Source organism: Ochotona curzoniae, unplaced genomic scaffold (assembly GCF_017591425.1).
Source record: "Ochotona curzoniae isolate NIBS_2020 unplaced genomic scaffold, NIBS_Ocur_1.0 scaffold_3835, whole genome shotgun sequence".
Taxonomy (NCBI): Eukaryota; Metazoa; Chordata; class Mammalia; order Lagomorpha; family Ochotonidae; genus Ochotona; species Ochotona curzoniae.
Window position 1 is genome coordinate 17,120,906 of NW_024467114.1, and position 27,607 is coordinate 17,148,512.

Consider the following 27,607-nt stretch of genomic DNA (forward strand, 5'->3'; position numbering starts at 1 on the left):
GAAAATCTTACGTCCGATGGTTCACTTCCCAAGTGGCAGCAACGGCCGGAGCTGAGCCAATCCAAAGCCAGGAGCCAGGAACCTCTTCTGGGTCTCCCACATCGGTGCAGGGTCCCAAGGCTTTGCGCTGTTATCCACTGCTTTCCCAGGCCACAAATAGGGAGCTGGATGGGAAGTGGGGCTGCTGGGATTAGAACCGGTGACCAAATGGTATCCCAGTGCGTTCAAGGCGAGGACTTTAACCACTATGCTATCCCACTGGGCCCTAGTTATCCTGTTCTTTATTGAGATGTAATATTACTTGCTTTGAAAGCCATATGATTCTTTTCTAAAAGATTTATTTCATGGGAATGGCAGATCAGATTAATGAAGAGAAGGTGAGATCAAAAGATCTTCCATCTGCTTGTTTACTCCCCCAAAATGCAGCAAAGGCCAGAGCAGAGCTGATCTGAAGCCAGGAACCAGGACCCTCTTCCGGGTCTCTCATGTGGGTGCAGAATCCCAAGGCTTTGGACCATCTTCTACCACTTTCCCAGGCCATAAGCAGGGAGGTGGAAGGGATAGGAAGTGGAGCAGCCAGGACTTGGAGCAGTACCCGAACAGGATACTGGCACTTGCCGGTAGAGGATTAGACAGTTGAGCCACTGCAGCAGGCCTCAGTGGTAGGTCTTAAACTTAGAAGGCTCAGAGAACCCTTTGAGAGTATAATGGAATCAGTAGGGCCTCTACTTAAAATGTGTGCACACAAGTACACACGTTCACATGTGGTATTTTGCTTGATATTTTAGGATCGGTGGGCCCAAGGGCTCCTGGGTCATGGGTTAAGTTAATCTGCTGAGGCAGAAGGTGAACTGCATTGTCAGTGAACCTTTTAAAGCCAGAGGAGCAAAGGCCACTTGGTTGCACTAATCAGAGATAAACTACACGATCACTTTCATCCTAGCAATAGGAAAACTGCAGCTCTCAGAAGTCCAAGCGATGCAAATCCTCTGTGTCCTGTGTGCTACGAGCTCTTCAGCCCTCTACTGGCTGAAGGAATAGATTGTTAGCTCAACAAGAAGCTAACATGGAAAAAAAGGCATGCAGGATAGAGACTGGGCCACTGGCCCCAAATGTGCAGTGCCCATGCAAAGCCTACCAATGGGGCAGGGAGTTAGGAGTGTGGCCAACTTAGGCTAAACGGGTTCAGAGTGGTTAGGTGCAGCCACCATTTCAAAATCTGAACTCCATTTCTGAAGCAGGGGGCTCGTTAAGTGATTGACCTCAAAAACCCCAGAAAGAGAACCAACCATTAAATAATATTTGCCTTCCTTTGGCTAAGTAACACCCCCAGAAGCCACTCTGCTCCACTCCCTTCAAATGATCAGAAGCAATGGCAGACAGAAGGAAGGAAGGAAGGAAAGAAGGAAAGAGAGGGAGGAGAGGGAGGAGAGGAAGGGAAGGAGGGACGGAGCAAGGAACAGTGAATGGGCATGCAGAAGAATGTGACTGCTGCCTTAAATATACCGCTGTTTAAGCTCCAAACACAGTAGCCAAGAAGAGCTCATGTTAAATGGTGAGTAAATGAAAAGGTCAGCCTGTCCAGGGACCCAATTACCCTCAGCCTGGTGCACAGGATGGCCCAATTAGGCCTCATTAGCTGGCTTCTGCTGGGCTATAGGCAGCACGTCTGCCCCTCCAGCTCTGGTGAAGATTGTGTTTTTGGGTCTCCAAGCACTCCCTTGTCAACCTTGTTTTCTGAAAACTCAAACTCAGCACGAAACACTTACTGTTTCAATCCAAGGAAGAGAAGACTGTGGTCCAGAGGTAATGAAGTGCTCTTCCTAAATCTGTTATTGTTGTCTAAAATAACAGTCCTGTGCCCACATAGATATTAAGGTAATCACAGTGCCTCACCCCACTGCACCACACATACTCTTCCAAATTCCAGTGATCTGACTATGAGCATGAAATTGGACCATGCTGACCTACCTAAATGTTTTAAACACAAAGTAATGTATAATGAAATCGTTTATGTCTGCTGTGTTATACCAGTGGGGGAAAAAACTATCATTAAATAATTGATAAAGACATAATTTGATACACATTGTCACTATAAAGTCAAAGAACAGCATCGACAGGTTCAGATCTCCGTGGACAAAAGATTCTTTTATAAAGATTCATGTACCTGAAAGCAGAGCACTAGCATGGGGAGGACGATAGAGAGCAGGGAGGAGAGAACAGAGGAAAAGGGAGAGAGAGTGGGAGAGCAAGTGAGAGAGCCAATGAGCAAACTTCCCTCCACTATGGTCCACTCCCCCAATGGCCTCAATAACCAGGGCTGAGTCAGGCCAAAATCAAAAGACAGACACTCCATCTGGATCTCCCACCTGAGTTACAGAGGCCTAACTTTCCTAGAAGCTGGGTTAGAAGCACAGCTGTGGAGCCATGAAGTAACACTCTAAATATAGAATGACAGCTTAACCTACTGTGCCAAAATGCTATTTCCAGGAACTTTGCTTTTTGACAAATTTTCCTCCATTTGATTTAATTTTTCCTTCTTTCATGTTAGTATTCTTTCCTTATATTCCTACCCACTTGACTTTCCAAACCATATTTCAATTTCCTTTTACTCAAGATCTTATCCTCAGATGTTAACCAGCTCACATTAAGCCATCCCAAGCTGATCATGCTAGTCACAGAGTTAACCTTCCTCTTCCAATGATGAAGGTGGGTCTTATCAGCTTTTTAAAGTTCAAGCCTCAGGACCAGTACCATGGTAAAACAGGCTAAGCTTCCATCGGCGGCACTGGCAACCCACATGGGCACTTGTTCATGTCATGGCTGCTCCACTTGTGATCCAGCTCCCTGTTTATGGCCTGGAAAAGCAGCAGAGGATGGCTCAAGTCCTTGGGCCTTTGCACCCATGTGGGAGTCTCCTGGCTAGAGAATGATTCAGCTCTGGCCCTTGTGGCAAATTGTGGAGTGAACAATTGGACAGAAGATCCTTCTCTCTGTCTCTTTGCTCTTTTTAAATAGAAACAAAATTTAAAATGAAGGTCAAGCCTCCTTTGATCTTTCCAATCTGCCTTCTTTAGCATGAGAGCGCATCCTCATGGTATCCATGCCCTTACCTTCCCTCTGCGCTTCAGGCAAAAAAGAGAAAAAGGCATTACTTGTAACAGGAAAAATAAGACTTTCCTAATTTTCCCAGCAATCTCCCACTTCATTCAAGTTAACAAAAACATTTGAGATGGCTATTGTCAGTGAAGACAATGGATAGGTAGTTATTGTTTTAAAACTCATGGTCCCTTTGAACAAAATTGATATATGATTAGCAAGGAAGAAGAAATTTGTAGTCTTTAATGTATACTTCAGGCCCAGATTCGCACTGTTGGCTTATCTATTTGCTTGTCAGTTTAGCTTCACAGTCCTTTTAGCTGTAGTGTGAAAAGCAGTACAGTTAGGCTCCTTGCCTTTACAAACAGCCCCTAGCTTTCTAAATATGTTTCAAGCTATTTTGGACTATTTTTAAATTCATTCATTCATTTGCTCACTTGTTGAGACTCTGATAGGTGTTAGGCATGGGGTCCTTTCCTTTGGACATGGTGCAGGGAAGTGGCTTCTCTCATGTAGTGTGAACCAAATCATCTCTGAGGAGCACATAGGCTTCCAGAAACTTGTAATGTTGCGAGTAACTGAAATATGGTCTGTGAAGCAAGGAAAAGCAATTGAGAAGTAGGCAAGGATGATGACTGCCTTTGCCAGACAGCACTGAGAGCCAATGAAGGACTTGGAGCAGGAGTCACAGATAGGCACACATGTTATAAATCTGACTCAGATGGATCATTTCCCCTGCTTTCGGCCAATCCCCTGAAACAATTGCATTCTAAATGGGTTTACTCTTCTAAAGCAACTTGGTAGAAACCACATGATTTTATTTTTAGTCTTTCATTTGTAGTGCTATTTGATAGAGCACACAAAATTGTTAGAGACAAGAATAGACTGCTAGCATCCTCACTGATCTGTGACACCTAAACACATCAATCAAGAGACATCCCAAGATAACCAACTGTTGAACATGAAATTCAGGGAACCCTTCATAATCGTACAACTTGATACCCACTATGCTATCTGTGATGTGCTGTGTATCAGTTGGCAGTACAGCCCTCTTCTCAGGGATCTCTCCCTTACAAGTGATTAGACCTAGCCCCACTTTTTCTTACAGACATTCCCAGGTCCTTCCCACAACCCCAAAGGCAATGATGCTATTCCCAGCCTCCGACGACTCATCTTGGAATTAGCCAATTTTCCCCTTTCTTCATAATGCAAAGGCCAAACAAAAATGTCACCAACTACTCAGAATGTACAACATGGGATGAATCAAGAATAGAAATCAGGATGATACTGAAGATTCTGAGATAATGAATAAAGATTATGAAAATTCAAGCAGGAAATTATCAGGAAATATACTTTTCTGATATTGGCAGCAGGAAAAGGTGATGAGAGGAATGTGGGGGAGGAGGAGAAGAGCACAAGGAAATAAGATGAATGTTTATTGGACACATATTATTACAAAACCTTCTCCTTCACTGCCACAGTATAATCACCACCACTACCACTATCATCAGCAGCATCTTCTATGCTATCACTCCTCTGGGGGAATAAACCAGAATTCAGAAGAAATGTTTTCCTAAAACACAAGAGCCAGGCTTCCCACTTTACCAGCACGTCTTTTATATGAGAAAATTTCATTTTGTGTACTGTCTGAGAAAAAAAAACAAATAGAGGCAGAAGATTTCAAAATTGATCTGAAAATTTTCATACTGGAAAAATGTTTCTGCCAATGTTACATTCCCACAAAAATCTGCACACAAATATTGGCAGCAGCTTTACTCCTAATCACCTGAAATTGCAGCAATGAATGCATCCTTCAATATGTGAGTAGCAGAGCTTCGTCACACCTATGCAAAAAGGGTGTTATTCAGCAATAAAAAGAAATGAGCTATCAAGCTGTGAAAAGACCTGCACGAAATACATATTGCCAAATGAAAAAAGAAAATGACATTTTGAACACATTGCATACTGTTTGATTCCAAGTATATGGCAAACTGGATGAGGCAAAACTACTGAAAGAATAAAAAAGATAAGTGGTTGGTAGATGTTCAGGTGAGGAGAGAAGAATCAACAGGGACACTCACTGAATGTTTTAAGGTACTGAAAGTATTCTGCATGATGCCACAATGGCAGAAACATCTAAATATTACTCACACTATGCATGCAGTGGTGGAGACCCCTTTGTTTGCCAAGGGCCATGTGTATATTTGGATCATTATTTGTGGGGCATACAAAACTATCAATTTTTAAATTACCCTGTTTTTGGGCACTGTGGTACAGCAAGTGAAGCTGCAGCCTTCAGGCCCAAATTCCTAGAAGGGTCCACAAGTGTGTGCCCTGTTTGATCCACTCCTGATTCACATCCCTGGTGAAGTGCCTAGGAAAGCACTGAACTCAGCTTGAGCCAACACTAGTTATTGTAGCCATCTGTGGAGTGAATCATCAAACAGAAGATTCACTTTCTCTCTCCTCTCTCTGTAACTCTGCCTTTCAGATAAACAAATAATCGTTTCACAGTCTGCCATAGATTTATTGAATTTCAAAGCTCAACTGTGGTTACTTTGATTAGGCCATATCAAATGATTTCATGTGGGAAGGCAGAGAAAGAGAGATCTTTCATTTGCTGGTTCACTTTCCTGATGGTCACCAACAGCCACAGCTGAGTTGATCTAAAGCCAGGAGCCAGGAGCTTCTTTCAAGTCTCCTGGGGCATATAGGAGCCGAAAGAGTTGGGCCATCTTTTTTTCTGCCTTCTTAAGTACATTTGCAGGGATCTAGATTGAAAGTGGAGCAGCCAGGATTTGAACTGGCACCAATATGGGATACTGGCACTGCAGGCAGGCAGAGGCTTAGCCCACTATGCCAGTACAGGCCTGATATCATGGTTTTCATATGGCTCACGGATCCGAAATTCCCTACCTTTGAGCCCACAAAACTGTACAACTCAGACAGTAAACCTCAATGTAAGTTACAGACTTAAGTTAATAAGCATATATCAGTACAAATTCACTACAGCGAATATTCCAAAATCATACGACATACAGAGAAATCTGAGAGGAAGAGGGTATATGGAAACTGAACTTCAGACCAATTTTCCTGAGAACATGAAACTGTTCTAAACAATAAAGTCTTGTGAAAAAGGAAAGTCTCTGCAGGAGATTTATCTGTTTGTTTTGGTTTGTTTTTTGTTTGTTTTTTCCTGGAAGGACCAGTGTGTCTGGCAGAGTAGGGGGCTCCATATGGTATTGAAAACGTGTCCCAGACATCCATTGATTTAATCAGGCACCTGACCCCAGGGACAGAGGTGCAAGGACTGTGATGTATTGCTGCCTACACAGGAAGTTTCCTAAGTTATGTGTGAAATCTGGGGGTAGGCTCTCCCCTCTGACTTGGGGGTGGTCTGACTAATACGTGACTAAGAATTTTCAGGGAGACATGATCGTGTATAGCTGAGGCCTCATTGTCTATGCAAACAAGTAGCACTCACCTTGTAGACTGTCACATTTAGAGAGCCGGGTGACTCATGCCCACGTCACAGAGCCTGCAGATGACTGAGTTTTCAGGTCATCACACTGCACGTAGGCTGGCCTGCTGAGAAGTCCTCACGAGGCCTCCCACAGCCCTGAGGACACCAGGGGAGGAGGGCACAGGGAAGGGTTGACTTAGCTGAGTCCCCGCAGTCAGAACTGATAATCCTCTCATCTGCTGTCAGAAAGACAGGCTAAAAAATGTGATCGTGGTGCCATCTTGTTCCCTGTAGCTTTTTGCTGGGCATATCTTAAAAAGAATACTTATTGAGTGCTACTGAGAGCTGAACCTTCAACGCTTCAGTATGCCAAGTGGGAGGCAGAATTTATACCCCAACTTTAAAGGTGTGGAGACCCTGGACAGACAGAATGGGGAGTGTCCTGTAGCACCCATGCAATTATGATGGATTCTTGGAACTCCAGGGCTGGAGTGCCACACCATGTTGGTATATGCCTCTCTATGATCATCTTGTGGATGGCCTGTGATGCCTTCGTCTTCCGATGGCTTATTTTGCAGTAGAGGCAAGCCAGAAGTCCTAAGGCTTTCATTCCTTGAGGCCTGTGTAGTCCTATCCTGCTCATCTGTGTTTTACCTATTCTGCTCCATTTGTGTTTTATCTCATGCACTAGAGCCTCGACTGGGGGAGAAATGAAAAATTCATTCCTTCTCTCAACTTCTAGATCTTTCAATGTCATGCAGGTTCAGACTGCACTGAGCTTTAAGGTTAAGAGGTAGGGTTCAAGCTTGAGGACCATCACCTCAGGACTCATCCATTCATTGTTAAAAATCATGCTATACACTTTTCCTGCACAGTCCTTTAATCCTTACACATTCATGAATAAAATCTCAACTGCACTCCCATTTCACAGATGGAAAACTTGCAGTGGTCATGAACTTGCACAGAGACAGAAAGCCTGGCACCCACTGAGATTACATCTGTTCTGTTCCAGACTCAGCAAGTCCCAGCTTGTTGTGATAATGTGGTGACCGCTCAGCATAAGTAGATCAAAGAGGAATTTGTGTCTTTCCTATCACAGGCTCATTGTGGTCTTTAGATGACATTAGAAATCTAAATAAGCCCCTGTTGTGTCTGTGTGCTCCTAATGTTTTCCCCATGGGAGTTGGAGTCTTTTCCACACCAGACAACTGGTTTATATTCCCCAGGAGCCACGTGGAATGCCATGAATGAGAATGTCATTGCCCTGAATACCTTCAATTCTCTTATAACCACAAACCATAGTATGTATAAAATGGATGGACAAACTTCCTGCATTTTTTTGTGCCTTCCATTCCAGGCGTGCTTGTTTTACCACAAAACATTATACATATTCAGGAATTAACGAATCTTGGAAATGGGAAATTCCCCTTCTCCCAAGTAATGTAAGCTTGAAACCTAGTCAGTGGGATCGGGCCACTGTCACTTTGTTGCTCATGAACACCACAGAGCCACCGAGAGGAGGGGAGCAGGCAAATTCCTAGGCCTGTACTCAGCCTGCCCTGGCCACACTGTTCTCCAACTGATGGCCACCATTTCTGGGGTACAGAATGATCCCTCATTGGGACACTTGCCACGATGTGACTGAGATACTAACGAACTGCTGCTTAAAGTCCTTGGGCGCAAGTCAGAATTAATTTTCCCAGATTTCTACAACTTTCCAAAGTAAATGGGTAAATTAACCATTTCTGTCTGTGCTGTAGAAGTAATATGTGCTAGGTATTGTTTTTCATTATATTTTTGAAATATAAAAACTTGAGGTGCAGCATTTGGCCTGAGGGTTAAGATTCTGGAAAAGGCACTTCAGTGAGCTATCAAAGAGCCTTAGTTCAAGTCCAGCTTCTGGCTGATGCAGACCCTGGAAGGGATTGGCGGTAGTTAAGTTATTGGGTCCCTACCACCTACATGGGCGATCTGGGGTGAGTTCCCGACTCCTGGCTTCAGTCTTGCAAAGATGTTCTGGGCATTAGGGAATGAGCCAACAGGTGGAGGAGATCTCTGTCTCTGTTTATCTTCTCTTTCCTGTCTCTCAGGTAAACAGCATCTATAAAAGACTGAACCCTGGATGCAGATAAGCACTAAACAAAACTTTTCCTTTAGTTATGTATGCTAATGCTGTGTAAGTATAACTAGATTTCATTTTATTTACCTAAAGACAAACTAAATAATCATTTCTCTTTGTACTTTCACTTCAGTTGTTGCTTCCTTACAAGATGCAGAAACAGAATTAGCACCAAGACACCGATTTCGACATGTGTGCAGCCTTCTGCCCTGCACCCCGAGTTTCACAAAGTATGGTATCTGAAGGGAGCTTCTCTTAGGAATTCCCTGGTGCCATAAAGAATGGATAGGGCAGATCAGAGCTGTGCAATGAAGACAACGAACCTAGATGCCTATGGGGTTGTGGAAAGTCACATCCATGGGTGATTCAATTTAAGTGATGACTGGGTAAGCACAGTGTATACCCTCTTTAACAGGGCCCTATTGCCACTTTATCATTGGTAGAAGAAGGACCAACTACATAATATGAAGGAATTCGTGCAAAATGAAACAAGTGACAACAGAGCATCAAACCAAGCACAGGGTCCTCAAGTGAGTGACTTTTGCATCTGTGAAGGTCATGGCCCATGAAGATGGCCTTAGCCAGCAGAAAATGTCCAACTAGGCTGCCATGGGAAGCAGCAGAGGATAGAGAAACACATGTGGATTTGGGTGGCCTTGATTTTTGAAGCTCTTTAGGGTAAGCCTTGTTTATGGCTTGTTAAGGGATGGGCTGGTTTCCCCTTTCTTCTCCTAGAGTTTCTACCCTGCCCCTACCCCTTCTAACTATTTTCAGATTTACAAATACTGACATGTTCAGAAGACCTGAGTTCGGCTGAATATGAATAATGATGTGGAATGGAGTTTGTCATAAAATTGGACCCCAGAGAGAGCCCCCATAGGTCTCACTTCTCCTTTATCCCAACTAAAGCAGAATTACAGGGTTTGTCCTTTTAGCCCGGACATTTAACATAATTCATTTTCTCTTTAGTATTGTATTTAATGCAAATCCTTATTCTACTTTTATTCTAAAGGGTAATAACCTAAGGAGAGATGGGAAAATGAACAACAATTGGTCAGTTCTTGTTACCCAATCTCCCTTTTGCACATATGTTAAACAGAATGTACAATCATGGATATATTTTGAACATGCAAAATAATTACATTTCAACCATACTGAAAATAATATATAAATATCCAGATATGCCTAGTTATAGAGTTAATGCTTTTTGTATATTACTTTCAGACCTGCTTAAGAAATTACTGCAGCTATAATTCAATTGTCCCTTTTGCTCCTTGCCCTCCTAATTAAGAATTGACCACAATCACGAAGTTTTTGTATTTTTTCCATCAGTTGTGTTGTATTTTGACATTTTATCTCTTGCACTGTCTTCTTTTTTCTTTTCAGTTTACCAAATATTACATAATAAATCACAATTTGATTTCTTTCAAGGATGTAGTTCTTTTGATTTGAAAGTTAGATTTCTAGAGACAGGGGAGACAGAGAGAGATCCTCCATCTGCTGGTTCACTCCCCAAATGGCGAAAACAGTAGGAGCTAGGCCAATGTAAGAAGCCAGGAGCTTTCTCTGAGTCTCCTATGTGCTTGCAGTTGTCCAAGAATTCAGACCATTTTCACATTTTCAAGGAGCTGGATTGGAAATGGAGTAGCTGGCACTTGAATTAGCATCAACGTGAGATCTCACAGTGCAGGTAGAAGCCTGAGTTGGTATGCCATGGCACCAGTCCCACAATTTGATTTTTATTATCTTAACCTTTCTGGAGTACATGCATGTTGATCTAGCATTTGTATGCTATTACAAAGCCCTCACATGCACTTGGATTAATAATCCATGCTTTCTGCATACATTTTCATATTTAGGATCCTTTGATATTTTTTCAACAATGTGCAAAGAAGACTATGGGATGTGCATCCATGGGTATACAATACATTTCTCAAGGATGTGCACCTGGGTTCTAGATTCTGAACATATCCAAGCTGGGAGCCTTTTGATAATGCTCATTCAGAACACTGTAGCAATATACACCCCTACACCAAATATTTGAGAATTCTCCAAATCCACATCTTCTCTTCCACCTACCATGATGAAATTACATTTTGCCAAACCTGATGAGTATGAACACATATCTCATTCATATCCTATCATGAATGAGATTGCATGATGTTTCATATACTGGTTGGCCATTAGGAGCTTCTCTTCTGCTAAGCACTTTTCTTTGCCTTTTTTTCTGTTGTTGTTGTTGCTTGTTTTGTTTTTCTTTTAGAAGGAAGTTCTGGGTAATCCTAGATATGGTTTATTCATCAGTTTTAAATTAATAAGTACCTTCTAGCATTTTCAGTTAGTTTAAACTGGCTTTAATTATGCTTAAGATTTTGAATTTTTATAATTGTCCTTCTTTATTATTGTATAGAAACGGTATATGTTTTTCTTCAACCCAAGCATATGAAGATTTATTATCCTAAATATTTGAAAATCTTGTTTCTTTTATTTTTGTCTCTAACTTTTTTGATATGTACTTTTCTGTACAGTGTGAGGTAGGATTCTAACTTTATGTTTTTCTCAATGGGGTTTTCTCAATATTACTTATTTAAAGCACATTTTGTTTCCACATACTTGTATTACCACTTCTATCATACTTAATCAAGTTCATGCATGGTTTCATGTCACTTAACAAGAGTGTTACGTTTTGAGAAACGTGTTGTTTGGCAATTTTGTCACTGTGGGAATACCACAGATTATACTTACAGAAACTAAAAAGTTTACATCATCAGACTATATAATCCTAAAAGATCACCACTGCATATGCAGTCTATTGTTAACCACGATATCATCATGCAATGCATGACTGTGAATATTTGTTGTTTTGTATCACTACTCTATTTGTGTAGTCCTGTACTCCATCATGCTGATTTAATTATCTTAACTTGTTCATGATTACTAATGCCTAATAACTAAATTCAAGTTCACTTTTTCATTTGTTAGTATACTTTGAGCTACAATTAACAATGGCAATAATAGTAGGCTTTTAGATAAAATGTCCAGGGGCTGGTGGTTGTGGTGTGGTGTTGTGCTGTGGCTTGTGACACTAGAATCCAAATAGAGATGCCAATTCGAAACTCAATTGTTCTGCTTCCCATGCAGCTCTCCACTAATGACCTAGAAAAGTAATGGAAGACCACCCAAGTGTTTGGAACCCTGCACCCATGTGGGACACTTGGAACAAGATCCTGTTTCTGGACCTCAGCCTGACCCAGTAATGGCCTATTCCAGCCATTTGCAGAGTGAACCTGTAGATGCAAAATCTCTGTTTCTCTTTCTGTAACTCAACCATTCAAGTAAATCTATAAAATAAATGTAGAAAAGGAAAGCTGAAGGCAAATGGGTATTGTTATTTTCTTTATCACTTCCTTTTAAAGATATATAGGAGACAGGAGGCTTAAAAGTTATCTCCTTTTTTAACAGAAAAAAAAGTTCTCTTTCAGTAGGCCTGATAAAAACTGTTTCTCCCATGCTGTTATCTAGTCATCATGCAGTTGGACAATTATATACCAGGATCGCAAAAAGGAGATGGGATGGTAGAGAGAGGTTTACTATTGTGAGTTGTCCATTACTACTCACAATTCTACGTTTACTTTATATATTTTGGAATTAGGATGTTGGATGTAAAAGGTATTTTCATCTTCATGGTAGCATGTTGTTTGCTTTTTTTTTCTTAAAAGATTTATTTCCTTTTTGGGGAAAGGCAGATTTACAGAAGGAGAGAGAGAGAAAGATCTTCTGTCCACTGTGATTTAATCCCCAAGTGGCTGCAATGGCCGGAGCTGAGCCAATCCAAAGCCAGGAGCCATGAGTTTTCCAGGTCTCCCACATGGGTGCGGGGTCCCAGGGCTTTGGGCCATCTTCTACTGCTTTCCCAGACAACAGCAAAGAGCTGGATGCAAAGTGCAGCAGCTGGGACACAAATTAATGCCATATGAGATCCTGGAACATGCAAGGTGAGGAATTAGCCAACGGGCCACTGCACTGGGCCCAGCATGTTGCTTTCAAAATATATGTTTTCTTTATTTATCTATAATTTTTTAGTCCTAAACATTATTTTGTATAACTTTGGCATTAGTATGCTAATTTTGTTTTGGTGGGTGATATTCTGTCTCTTTTTACTCATTTCTTCAGTTTCCAATTACATTTCTTCACATTTTACATATAGCTCTTGTCGATATTGTTGTGAATGGAGTATGTTGTCCTCTGGTAATTAAAACCTCCATCAGTGGTGCATTCTGTGAGGATGTAGGTCTCTCAAAGTTCCATTGGGAGCTCTGCTTCAGTCCTTCTTCACGATGGAATTGCCTCCTTGCAGCATTGTCACTGGTTGTAGCTGAAGAAAGGCCTGCATTGTGGCACAGTGGGTTAAATTGCTGCCTGTTCTCATCCTTACTGCTCTACTTCCAAGCAAGCACCCTGCTAAAATAGCTGGCAAGGCAACAGAAGAATGGGTCAAGTACCTGAGCCCTTGCCACCCACAAGGAGACTCAGATGGAGCTACAGACTTTGGCCTGGTCCGTTCTCGTTCTCTATGGCCAGTTGAGGAGTGAACCAACAGTCTGAAGATCCAGAACTCTCTGTCTCTCTCCCACAATCTTTCCCTTCTCTGTGTAACTCTGCTATAAACAAACAAAAACAACGAAGTAGAAAAATTTATGTTTCATGTGCTGGATGTTAATGATTTCATCCTGAAGTGATACATATCACTTAGCTCCTGTAGAATTGGGTATATCTAGTCATTTTTGTCACATTTCTAGAAATCAGACAGATGAAATCCAAAGTTACTGGTCTGAATTCACGATTGACACGACTGATGTCTGAATTCTTACTGTAAAATTGAATTCTTACCATAAAACTTACTGCTTATTTATGTTTACTATGAATATCAACATGTAGAATACAAATATCGACATGTTTTCTGTATCCCCTGCCTTTGTTTCTCCTTCAATTTCTTTTCCTTTGGTGTGGAGCAAAGAGTAAATATTCTGCTTTCATTTCTACATATGCTTCTTAAAATATTAATAAATCTATCCATGTTTCTACTCCTTTTCCAATCATTATGAATAATTCAAATTACATTAAATCTATGGAACAGCCCTCACCTTCCATCGCACTGTATTCCAGCATTTTCACCCCACCTTGTGTTAAGTCCTCCCCCCCGCCTTTTTTTAGATACGGGTTTCTTACATAGAAATGAACTCATGGATTCTAGCAGCAGGTAGAACCTACCCATCTCCCAACAGCAATTATTCAAAAACATTGGGCACATGATAGAACACTTTAAGAAACCTATCTCTGGTAAAAAGAAATAAAAACAACCTTTTGCTTCTCTGTGATTCAATTTCTCTCTAGGTCCCAATGTTTTTGTTTTTGCAAGACACCAAGGATTACACGAGAATGATCACTTTTGAGTTGAGGTTCTGGACTAGCGGATAGCACATCGCTGCTTATTACAACCCCTTAATGGGGAGTCCTGAGTTTCAGCTGCTCAATAAGCTATTTTATTTCTTTTTCTATTGTTCCTGGCTCTTGGACAGAGCAGGCATCTTGCCCCTTACCTCACTTGTACTGTGAGGTTCTTCTCAGAGTCGGCCACACAAAAGGTTTTAGTGTCTATCCATCTGTGTACAATCACCATCAGAGGTCCATGTCCACATCTCCTCTGTGCATGTGATCGGTAGTACCTCCTCCATATGGTATAGCACATACATGCAAATAAACATATGAATTACTCTCCTACTAAATCAGGATGCTAATACACTATTCTGCTCTGGTGAGGAGTTCATCGTTTACTTGTGGCATCGGGGATTCCCATAATATTATTTCCTTCTGAGATATATGTTTAATTGTTTTTTTTTTACTTTTAAAAGATTTATTTATTTTTCTTGGAAACTCAGATATACAGAAGGAGGAGAGACAGAGAGGAAGATCTTCCATCCGATGATTCACTCCCCAAGTGGCTGCAAGGAACGGAGCCAAACCAACCTGAAGCCAGGAGCCAGGAGCCAGGAGATTTTTCTGGGTCTCCCACATGGGTGCAGTTCCCAGGGCATTGGGCCGTCCTCGACTGCTTTTCTAGGCCACAAGCAGGGAGCTGGATAGGAAGTGAGGCCACTGGGATTAGAACCAGCACCCATATGGGATCCCGGTATATGCAAGGCAAGGACTTAAGCTACTAGGCTATCATGCCAGGCCCTAATTGTTTTATAATTAAGTAAAAATATCTGAAAGGCAAAGTGATAAATACACACAAACAGATCTGTCATGTGCAGATTCACTCCCCAAATACCTGCACCACCTAGAGCTGGGCTAGACTGACTCCAGAAACCAGGGACTCAATATGTCTGCGATATGGGCGGTAGAGACCTACGTCTCCACCACAGCTGCCTCTCAGGCTGTACATTAGTGGGAAGCTGGGATTGGAGCAGAGCTGGGATTCAAACCCAGGTACCTGGTATGGTGTGTGGAATCTCCCTGCAGTTTTTAAAATACCGGAACTGAATGGCTGTTCCCTACCTCACATATGCTTTATCAACTATGGTGTTCCCTTAACTTGTCCAGAATCTGTAATGTGTAGCAAGAGGTGTGTATGCAATGGTTTAGTCCTTCACATTGCTGTACAGCTATGGTCGATGTAAATCGCCACCCAGAGCTGAGGGAAAGGAAGGGCATGAATCTCTGATCCCTTTTGTGAACGTGTATTAAAACCCTGAATATCCTTAATGAAGAAAAGCTGCAGATAAATAGATGGATGTGCTAGGGCAGCTTCTATACCTCTCGGTGACAGAAACACTCTCCATTACATCAGTCGCTATTTATCTTCTCTGTCATCTGTGGCCTTGTTATTTTAAATCTGTGGTTTCAATAATGAAACTTTTCAAAATTAACATATGGAACTGCATTTTTGCTAAACTATTTACTTCTCATTTCTTGTTTCCAGGTTTAGTTTAATATGATCCCTCGCTTTAGCTACCATACTTTGTAGAAAATGCGTTCTCTTGCAGAGCCAAGGAAATGTAAAACAAAAATGACACACACACATGTCCCAAAAGTATCCATCTGTTCATTCACCCTTCTGGAATTTAGGAATTTTTTCATATACTCGTATGGAGACTTTTCCCCTTTAAGGCTCATATATTTGATATTTTGTGAAACCTGGTAAATCCATAACATAATATGAGATAAGTTCCAGGGAGTAAGATAGCATTTGTTATTTACAATGCTTCAAATTCCCTTGATAATTGCGTGCTATTTTCACTTTAAGAAAAACGGCAAAATGAATGAGCATGACAATTAAGTGCTTGTAGTTGGCAAAATAGGACCTTTATGTTGGTGAATATTGAGCCCAGGGAAAATGACACACAACAGCTAGCTAAGAATTATATTTTATAGGAATACTCCTCATAGCCAAATACAGACAGGAGGGGGTTACTGCTCATTAAAGTCCTGTTTTGAAATATTTCCTAAGTTTTTTTTTTTTAACTTATTTTTTTCCTGGACTGAATGCTCCAGAAAATTCATAGCAAGTTTCCTCCGTCTACCTCTCACTTGAGAAGTGGTGACAGATATTACCAACCTGGGCAGAAGCCATATTTACCAAACCAACCTAACTACCACTTTTTGCTAGCTCAGGAAACAATTGCATATGCATTTTTTTTTTCAGAAGGAAAATACGGGTTGGCAAATTTGACCTGCTGAATTTGCTTTCCCTAACCTCAGTCTAAAGCCATCTATCCAAGGTATACGAACAATGGAGATTTTTCAGGTCTGTCTTTGAGTAATAAAGAGCATAAAAACAACATAAAGACAGCTGCTCAAACAGGAGCAGGTTGGGTTTATGAAATGCATTTGTAAGTGCAAGAAGAATGAGAATGAGGCACTGCCGGGGAGCTGGGAAGGGATGCTGTTCTTGGAGAGCTGACTCTTAGATTCGCGAGGAGCAGCATCCAAAGTCACTGTCAGGAGGTACCTCCACAGCAGGAGCACGTGCAGAGGACAGGGAAGTTGATATTGATTTGGAAATCACTCTGCTGAAACGACCTCCCAGATCTCTTGAAGAAATGCTATGGGATATAGGAGAGTGAGCATATCCAGTGCTATTGAAGCGAACAGTAAAAAAGCAATGGAATGAGCCTGGTGCGAGGCCTAGCAGCTAAAGTCCTCACCTTGAATGCGCCAGGATCCCATATGGGCACCGGTTCTAATCCCGGCAGCCCCACTTCCCGTTCAATTCCCTGCTTTGTGGCCTGGGAAATAGTCAAGGACAGCCCAAAGCCTTGGGATCCCGCATCCATTTAGGAAACCTGAAGACCTGCTGGCTTCTGGCTTCGGATCTGCTGAGCTCCAGCCGTTACAGTCACTTGGGGAATGAATCATTAGATGGAAGATCTTCCTCTCTGTTTCTCCTCCTTTCTCTATATAACTGACTCTGCAATAAATAAATAAATAAATAAAACATAAAAGCAATGGAATTCAGTAACGCTGGTTAAAATGATTAGTAATTGATAACAATTATTTCAATTGTTAATAGTTGCAGGATGATACTACAAATATTTAATGCAACTCACTGTTTAGCATGTTTTTTTGTACTCCAAGATTTTTCCAGACTTTATTGGGAAACATGTGAAGCCCTTCATTTAGTTTTCTTTTAAAAAATTTGTTCTGAGATAATGAAAAATGACCAGTCTGTATAAGAAAAATAAAACCTCGGGCCTGGCATGATAGCATAGTGATTAAGGTCCTCACCTTGAATGCACCGGGATCCCATATGGGCTGCGGTTCTAAGCCTGGCAGCCCCACTTCCCATCCAGCTCCCTGCTTGTGGCCTGGGAAAGCAGTCGAGGACAGCCCAAAGCCTTGGGGCCCTGCACCCATGTGGGACCCAGAAGAGGTTCCTGGCTCCTGGCTTCGGATTGGCTCAGCCTCGGCCGTTGTGGCCATTTGGGGAGTGAATCATCGGACGGAAGATCTTCCTCTGTGTCTCTCCTCCTCTCTGTATATCTGCCTTTCCAATAAAATAAATAAATCTTAAAAAAAAACAAAACAAAAAGAAAACCCCATCTCAGTAACTTACTATATCCAGTGCCATGCGAATGTCAAAATGTGAAGCTTGGCTTTACAATAAAGTTCTTTCTGTGTAATTTGGGTCGTATGCAAGGGAATGTGTGGAAGCGAAGGAAGCTAGACGGAGTGAGGTGACCAGCTCCTTGCCTTAGCCTCACCTTACCTGTGTCTCACCTGAACCATCCAACCCCAGCCCACCCTGCCATGTAGAAGAGAGATGCAGCTCTTGTGGTCGTGCCACTCTGGTCCAGGGCTGACTGTAAGTAATCAACATAGTTGCCATCCTGCTGTGCCTGTGAAATGATCTGTGGCCAATGATAAGATCATTCTAATAGCATTACCACGACTGACATTCTCACTACCATCATGCACCTGGAATCATGACACTTCTGAGATCTCCAAAGAAGAGCAAGTAAATGGGCAGTCCTCTTTGAATATCCCATAAAATCCTCACCTCAAAAAGCAACACTTAGTCTCCATTCATCTATAGGGGTGGACCCCAACCTCACTGAGTGTGGTTCTTTCTGGAGCATTGCTTCCTGCGAATTCCCTTTGCTTCTGCAAGTAAATGAATCTTGCTGCTCTGTTCATCTTAACCTTTATCCTGTCCTTGAACTATATCATGCATTAGACAGAAACAAGAAGTCGGACCCAGCTACCTCACAGTGTTGGTGGTGACTGCTTTCATATTATCTTTTCCCTTTTTATGATAACTGTGGTTTCTGATCCATTCAGGGTCCCAGTGGGAAAGGGGAGCAGCAGGGCATGGGAAAGTCATTTGATTGGCCTGTGAGTGACAAGCACCATATCCTCAGGTCCTGGCTGGGAATGGAAGCTTTTTTCTTAAATCAGCCCTTTAGTGATTTTTTTTTTTTTTAGAGCATCCTGTCCCACCTCTGGACTCTTCTGAGTACATTTTCCCTGAGTTGGTCGTGCATTCCCCTCCAACTGTTAGACCCAGCACAGGAGCCTATGGAAGGCAGAGGCTATGTAAAATTCCAAGACTCCTCTAGGAAGTCCTCTGTGGCTGCACTAAGGAAGGCCAAACCAGTGCTCCTAGACAGCAGGGCCACAGCAGGTCCATAGGAATGTTCCCCTTTGTTTCTGAGAAGGCAGAGAAGCCTAGTTCATACAGCCAACCCCAGCTTCCGTGAAGTTTTGTATGAATTTACTGTTGACTCCAACACAGGAAAGATCACTCCCAGGTGGTCCTTGAAATAGCTCTCTTTCATATTTTTAAATTATTGCCTTTTTACTTATTTGAAAGTCAGAGACAGGCAGAGACCCTTCATTTGTAGGAATTCCCCCCAATAATTACAGCACTGGGGCGGTGCCAGGCTGGTTTTCCACACACAAAGCAAGAAACCAAGGATGGCATTGCCTCCTGGATATGCACTATAAGAAAAGCAGAACTGGTGCTCAAACCCAGGGACTCTGATGTGGGATGTCAGGATTCCAAGCGGGGTTTTAACTTCTGCACCAAGTGTTTTTCCCCCTCTTTGATATGACTTGCTGCTGAAATTGAAAATATCCTAGACTTCATCTCGTTGTGGTTGGGATGGAGATTCTTACAGCCCATGAATTGCTGTATCCAGTGAAATGCTCTAATATCTTCCTATGTTAACTTTGTATACACATGATGTAAGGGAAGGGTCAAAGAATTGAAACTTTTTATCTCCCTTAAAACTTCACATGTCATCTTTCAATTCCCTTTGACATGTACTGAATCTCTGTGCCTCAGCAGAAACTTCATATGAGTATTGGGGACATGAATGGGCTTTTTCAATAGCACAGACCCCTTTGATGACAATGTCAAAGATGCAGATGAGACACCATGTACAGAGAAAGAACTCGTAAAGATAAGTTTGCAGGTAAGTTCTTTTACCATCTATATTGTTATGCTGGAACCAAAAGGAAGAAAATATCCTCTTGCAAGAGGAAGAAGGTAAAAGGAGAATGTCAAGGGGAGAGAACATGCCTGGTTGTATAATGTAGCTTAAAGACCTAAAAGTCCAGGGAAACAATGTCTAATACTGGAGAGTAAAAATAGCCTTCGCATCCTGAATCCCACAGTTAAGTGTGCTGTGCATCCAAACACCCTCAGATGGAGGATTTGTTGTTATTCTTGAATCAAGGTGAAACCCTGATTTCCACACTGGAGTCTTTGGCCAAAGCAAAGTAAAGGCACAGCTGTAGGCTCAAGAGTGGGGACAGAATTCAGAAGAGCAGGAGAAGGAGAGATCTTGGAAGCCTGCCAAAATCCTGAATAGAACCATGAAATGAAGGACCGAGGCTTCTTACCCAGACATTGAGGAATAGAGAGACCCAGCTGGCATCTGGCTTAGGAATATGCATAAACATTTAAATCCCTGGACCATGTTAACCATGGCTATTGCTAAATAGAGGGATTACAAGGTATCCTTATTTTTTTTTTGCCTATTTATATTAATAAAGATTTGTTCTTAAAGATTTTCTACCATGTTGTTGTCATAATTAGAAAAAAGAGCAAATTTGAATTTAAAGGAAAGTAATGCCAAAAAATGAACCAGAATCAAGGGTCACAGTATTGCATCGGCTCTACCTTGATGAGTCCATAAGTCTGTAGTGAACATGCTCTCTCTGGTGTTCCATTTGGCATGAGTCTCTACAATTAGCTAATATGTGTCTACTCTGAATGTACTTACCAGGCAATGAAATAAATAACACATTTCAAAAATGTATTTCCCTGAAGAGCTAAAAATGCTGAGGCAGAACAATTAATCTAAAATGACTTCAATAGGGAAAATGCTCCTTTTAAGGCTTTTGGATAGCGTATCGTGTTTCTCAACGCACATCGCCTTTGTCTGAGTTTTGCTGCTATCATAGAACACCACAGGCTGAGTCATTATGTCATTTGTAAAGAACAAGGATTTACTTTGGCTATAGTTCTACAGTTGGGAAACCCAAGAGAATGCCATGGCATCTGTCTGGCTTCTGGTGGGGGCCTTGTGTTGCCTCACAACGGAGCAGAAAGGGAAAAGCGAGACAAGGCAAACCTGAGGACGCTGAACTTAGACTGAGAGTGACCTGTCAGCATGAGAATAACCCTCACCTAGGAAACTGACTTTTGGGGCACTAATCATTGGGCCCCACCCTCATGACACAAATATCACTGCACTGTGAACTGTACAAATTGCCTTCATTTGTATTTCTGTGTCGTGTTTCTCATAATCAAGCTTAGGTTAAAGGTTTTAGGACAAAACATTCTTGGAGATTCTGGGAGATGAAGAACCATTCCCATCCCATTGTATCGCTCAGGCTGCCATGCTGCCAAAGACTAACCCTTATGTGTTAGCAAAACCTAGTTCTATTTTTACCTAAACACAAGACTAAAGGAGCAATTAGTACGATCATGAAACTGGAACCTCGCTAATACTTCCTGTGATATGCATATTATAAACCTCACGAGGGGATCTTTCATACTTTTTTTTTTCATTTTAACTTGTTGGATTAATATAAAGACTTGTGGAGGAGTTTGAGACTCAAGGAAACCAGTAGAACAACTATACCCACCCCTCAATCCTTGACTGTCCTTTCGTTGAAGTTTGGAGCAAGGGGTTTTTGTGGTACTGGGACCTCAATGGGAAATAAGGCCATTTTATGTTAAATGACTGAGGTTTGGGGAGTTGTAAGACTCTGAAACTAAATTACAGAATAACACAGCAAGCATGGAACTCTATCTTGATCACAGATGAAGAACACTTTGAGGTTCTGTATAAAAGTTCATAACGCATTTTTTAGTCCCATCAGTCAAGATTTTTTTCATAAGAGTATCTTAGGATAGAAAGAAAGAAATTGTCTTAGCACATACTCCTGTCAACCCAAGCCCTTCCAGGCTAGCGGACCTACCGGAAATCTTGGCTCTTCGTTACTGTTTGTGATGAGCTGTTCTAGGTGAACGGATCGTTCCTGAGCTTGTCACTCGAGCTGTCGCACACACAAATGCAATGCTTAAACGCCTAAATACACATTGTGTGTAGGGAATACATTCAAGAAAGGAGGTAGCAAAGACATTTAGGAGACATACGTTAAGGGATTCTTTGGTTTGAATAGATACATTTGAAAATAAAATCACATGAATGTGTTTTCTCACACTAGAGTTTGCACTGGGTCTGCTGTGTTCCATAAAGTCCATTATTTGAATGATTCCACCAGGAACTTCTCACAGAATCTTGTTATCTCATGCATCTGCATACAAATGACCAGACACCAATCCATCATTTGAAGTGTGTTAAACCAAAAGATCATCACTTCATTACTACCAATCTCAGTCCAATCTCAGTGATATTAAGAATCCCCTGAGGGCCTGTGCGAAGGCTCAACTGGCTAATTCTCTGCCTGTAAGTGCTAGGGTCCCATATGAGCTTCACGTTCTTCCCTGCTTGAGGCCTGGGAAAGCAGTGGACAATGGCCCAAAGCCTTGGGACCCTGCACCAGCATGGGAGACCCAGAAGAATCTTCTGGTTCCTGGCTTCAGATCAGTTCAGCTCTAGCATTTGCTGCCATTTTGGGAGGCGAACCAGCACATGGAAGATCTTTATGTCCCTCTGTAAATATGCCTTTCCCATTAAAAAAAATTAATAAACATTTAAAAAATCTGCTGAAGAAAATAGAGCCTACAATATAGGCTCTATCTACAATGATTCTGACACATAAGGTCTGGAGCAGGCCTGGGGATACACACTGTAAAATGCTATAGGAAGTCAAAAATCACTCCAGCTTGAAAACCTCTGTTCAGAACCTTTTAGGGCAAAGGTTTATGCTAATTTATTTTATCTAATATAATAAATTGCTTTAAAATTAACATATCTGCCTACAACTGCTGCCGCTGCCACCACTATTACTACCAACCTCACCATCAGCACCACCATCAGCACCACCATCATCAAATCAATGAAAAGGAAATATCAAAAGCTCTATTCATTCCACTAGTAATGAATTGCTCTTACCCTGATTTGTGAGTCTCTTACTTGGTCTCCATTTCTGTCTCATCATAATTTTTTCATGTCCAATTTCTTCTATAACCACTGGACAATTGGAGAAAACCTTATCTCAATTTTGATAACTCACATCAATAAATCTAGCCTCAACTTTTATACTGTCTTTTAATTTAAAGACTACCCATTCAATACTCCCACTTTTCTTTGTTTTAAAAGGGATAACAATTTTCAGGTTTTCTATTAGGAAATGAATGGTTTTCTGGGGTATTGAACATGAGGGCTCTACAGACATGACACTTTCATTTAATCCTTTCTGACTTTCTCGCCTGTGCTTACAGACTTTTAAAATGCTGTGATAGCCACCTAATGAGTGAAAATTGCCATGTTCCCAGATCTATCAGAGAAGTAACGACAACAGAAAGAAGAACACTCAGGAAGTTTAGCAGCGTTTTATGGAGTCTGTGTTGCTTTGTAATGATCCCTGATTTCCTTTTCCACATTTAAACGCCAACTCCTTACTAATTAGTTCCTCTGTGTGGAATATGACAGTTCTTCCTCAGGGAGTGCCAGCCCCAGCTTGGCACTCACATCCTCAGATGCTCTCCGTCCTTTGGAGGACTGGGACTCCCAGCGAGAGGCTGAGTGTCTTAGGTCTCATTTACCAATAGCTACTGTAATCTCCCCACTATGTGAACTGTGAGAATTGTGCCATTTGATTTTGCAAGGTCCCTTCTCCCTGTTCAGTTCCATGTAGGGGAAGGTGTGGACTCTGCATGTGAACTTCTGGGTTCTGAAACCATTTTTTTTTTGGTGGTTTAAGTTGTCGTGTCTCAAGAAAGTCAAGTAAGAGGTTCTCCAATCAGGGGAAGATCAATTCGTTAAGTAGTAGAATAGGAGGTCTGGGCTGAGATACTGACTCCCTGCTTTGGTCCTGCCCAGTCCCAGTTACTGTAAACATTCTGAGAATGAATGAATGTGAGAGTTCTTGATTTTTCTGAGATATATTAGTAAATGCAAATGGTTTAAAATTGTAACTTTGATGATTTTTTAAAGATACACATATAGGTCAAGATAAATTGTTTCTTATTAATGACAATTCCATCATGTTATTTGCCATAGCAAATCAGCCCATTGAAAGCATACACATGCAAGTAAGTAAAAAGCTATAGTGAAATACTCCAAACTGCATGAAGTTGCAAAGGTGGTTCCAAGCAGTCCCATACAGCCTCACCCACTCTGCACCGTGGCTTCATCAGGATCGGGAGTCAGCATGAGCTTGGAGTGCTATGTATGCCTCATGTTAGACCCTGAGACTCAAAAAATAAACTCATAACTTTATCATGACACATTTCCTGATTTGTGGATTTTGCATTTTTCTGCTTTACTTTTTTCTTTTAGCTTCTCTGGATAAAAGATTAGCATAATTAAATGTGTAGGTGGTGATATCCTCACCTAAAATGTCCATGAATGCAGCCCTGTCTGGAGAGAACTGAAGAAATCACAGTGCCAAAGAGGCATTTGGATATACTTATGGGCAACAATCATCTAATGAATTTACCACTGGAGGCACCAGGTGGATGCCATTTATCATTTTTGAGCATTCCCTCCCTATGCGTAGGTACTGTACTGACCAATTCAGGCAATTTTATCTCTTTGATAGCAACAGATCTGTGCAGCTGGTATTACTGGTCCTCCTTTACAAGAAAAAGAACTGCAGGTGTTGGAGACTGCATCACTTGATCAGGATCACAGAGTGATGGAACAGAGTTGAAACCAAGACCCATCAGACACTGAGCCACTGCCCCGTCTATGGTCTCATACAGACGCTTGGGAGAATAAACAAAGGCAATTGATTTGTGAGGTACAGAAGAGGCACAGTCATCCTAATCGAGTTTAGTGCATGAGAGGAGTAAAGTAACGACTTCTCAGGAGGAAAGCTGTACTGGAACTAATGCGGGAGAGTCCCTCAACCCAGGAGGGAGCCTAGTCTTGGGAAGTTTCCACATTCAAGAGATTGGGGAATCATTATGTTCCTAGCTAAATGGCAAATGAGTTCAGTCCTGGCTTCATTTGGCTTTGTCATCCATTGCTTTAACTGAGGTTATGCTTAAGAAAGACAGGAAAGTGGGAGATAAAATGAAACCAAGAAGGATCTGAGTGTAAGTGCCCCAAAGCCTTAGGATAAAGAAGAAAACAACTGGGTTCACAACACATGATTCTGTGTGGGAAAAACAGACGTTTCCCAGCAGGTCTTTCCTAGAGAAAGCTACTTGCACAAAGGTGCACACCTATGAGTTGAGGAGTCTATGGTTGAACCTACTTTGGTGAAATCTAAAGTGGTTTCTTGCACCCCTTCTAGACTCAGATCGAAGGTAGGGTTGACCCGCTCATACTCCTTCCAGACCTGTGGAATTAGAATTCTGTGACTTTTCTCACATCTCCTTTGTGTTATGTAATGAGCTCCAAACACAAGGGTTGTCAAACGTCAACATGACTGTGAGTCACTTACTTGGGCAATATTTCTAATATGCATATTTTGATTTAATAAAGCTTGGTAAGGGCTAAGTTCCTCAATTTCTAACAAAGGCCATCATAGGTGGTAGATCCCCTGGCAGTGGCGGTGGTGGGGCACATGCTGAATGGTGGTATTCTAAGAAATAAAATCATCCAACCACAAGAGGATGAGGATTAGAACTTTGCCCCAAGAAAATAGCACCTGTGTCTGTCTTCCGACTTGCATGTTGCAGCCATGAAACTCCCTATTGTGAGTGTTTTAATCTGTGCCTAAGGCCAAGGTGAGGAGACACAGTAGGTCCCAAAAAAGTTCCAGGTTTTTTCCTCTTCTTTTCTTTGCAGTGTCTCCCCCCCCCCTCCCTTTCTTTCCTATCCTTGGCCTTTGCCTGACCTCATCTGAATGGCTGAGATTCCTTACTCTCCCGTGGGAATTACACTGCAACAGCTGCTTCCTCCTCCAGTGTATCACCCACTGTCCTATAGGACTGTTGTCATCTAGAGCTGGGAGTCAAGCATAGGGGGTTAGCTGGCTTTCTTCTGCTATCAGTAAGTAAATGCCCAAACCTTTCAAAGGCAGATAAATGTCTATTTTCCTCATCTAAACCACCTCAATTTCCTTTTTCTTTACTTTTTTTTCTTAACTATGCATATTTTCAGACATCAGCTGTGGGCCTGGTTCAGTTCAAGACTCGAGTCATCAAGACCATATTTGGATTTGCTTGGTTCCAGGTCAAACATTCCAATTTAACACATTTATCCCAAGATTTCCTAATGCTATCAAATGACACATCGTTTTATTTTTCCTTTGTTTTTCTCTTTCAACTAATTTATTTAATGGGTCCAAAATGGGTGATTAGACCATAAAAACATGTGGTATCCTAATTGGATTTTGAAAATGTGTAAACATGGCCCTCCAGTGGCCTGCTATTACCATCTGGACCAGATATAAACTTCTGACCATTGCCTTCAAACTCTCCTTCCTCCAGCCCCACCCTACCACCAGCCTCATTCGTGACTTTTCCTTTTTAGGGTCCCTCCAGCCAGGCTGGGCTTCTTATTCCTCAGAGTCCCCACTTCTGCCTCAAGGTCTCTGTCTCTGCCTCCAGTCCTCTGCCTGAATTGGTCAGCAGAGCAGAGACACATTTCTATCTTCTATTCCCTTGACCTTTCGCGGGGATTTTTTAGATTCCAGATCGAGATTAATACCTCGAGGAATGTTTTCAAAACCCATCCTACCAATTCTCCCATATCCATAATTCACACTTCACTTCGGTGCGTTCCAATTATTTTGGCAAAATTCGTGCTTTGCTCACATACATCCATGAGTCATCAACAGACACTGTGTGCTTCCTTTGTTTTGGTATTAATTCAGGTGCTACAAATTGACAGTGAGCAAGCAGACAATGTTTTTAGTGTCATCGGGTTTATATTCAGGTTTGGAAAGGTAGACATGAACAACAAAGAGATGAACAATAATTTCTTATGGTGAAATAGCACTGTGGTATGAGGCTGGAGGGCAAGCAGTAAGTATCCAGTTGGTGTGAACTCTCTGAATGAACTTTAAAAAAATCTTTCAGGCTCTGAGCAAACATTTGTAGACACAATTAATTTAAATGTGCACATCAAAGTTTGCATGTTAATACAAAATGTTGAAATGTGAGTCAAAATGTCTCCCAGGAAGAGATTCTCTCAGTGTATATGGCTAGTCATGCTTGGAAAAAATATCATTGGGGAAATTGATCACTGATTTCATTGATGAGAAGGTGCTCTTCTAAAGCCTTCAGTTTAATTTCTCAAACTTCAATTGAATTCACCTTGGGCATTTGTTAATAGTGTACACCCTAGATTATTCTGAAGCCTTGACTTTTGGATCACACGACATAAACACTACCATTTACCATGTAAGCAACAACAATTAAGATACTAAATGGATAAGCAGATGGGTGTGCAAATGGAAGGGAATGTGGAGGGAGGGAGGAGGGTTGGAGGACGAAGACACAGAGGGCCCCACTGATACAGGATACAATCTAGCTGATGAATGCACAAGAGGATTCAAAACAGGTTGTATATGAGAACTAATGAGGGTCTTTCCAAAGGCTTGTGAAAAGTGGAACTTAAAGATAAGGTGAATGGTTCATGAAATTCTGAGTGTCCTCATGTATGTCACTGTGACTTTGTCTCACACTGTGCCTATGATTTGTGAAGATACGCACAGTACAATCCCCTTCTCAAAATTTTCAGAAAGAACAGTCTATTCTTTGAGCTGTAAATATCGAAGTCATTTGGGGGTTGGACATTTGCTATAAATATTGAACCATCAACTCGCCA